Below are 204 nucleotides of genomic sequence, written 5' to 3' on the forward strand. Positions count from 1 at the left end.
ACTTCACCGCCTAGGGGGCGCTCTAGTTACCTCAGCTGAGTGCTGGTGGATGCATGGAAATGCATGGGTTACCGCCGGTTCAAGAAGAATTTCATCACGCATTGAGTAAATATGGCAGGTATCTTGAATTTTTTTTATTTCATATGACTTTGAGAATCTTCTTTTGCATTTTAGTTGACATTTTAGTGCATTATTTTTCAAATG

Source organism: Rhipicephalus microplus, chromosome 1 (genome assembly GCF_043290135.1).
Source record: "Rhipicephalus microplus isolate Deutch F79 chromosome 1, USDA_Rmic, whole genome shotgun sequence".
NCBI classification, from domain to species: domain Eukaryota; kingdom Metazoa; phylum Arthropoda; class Arachnida; order Ixodida; family Ixodidae; genus Rhipicephalus; species Rhipicephalus microplus.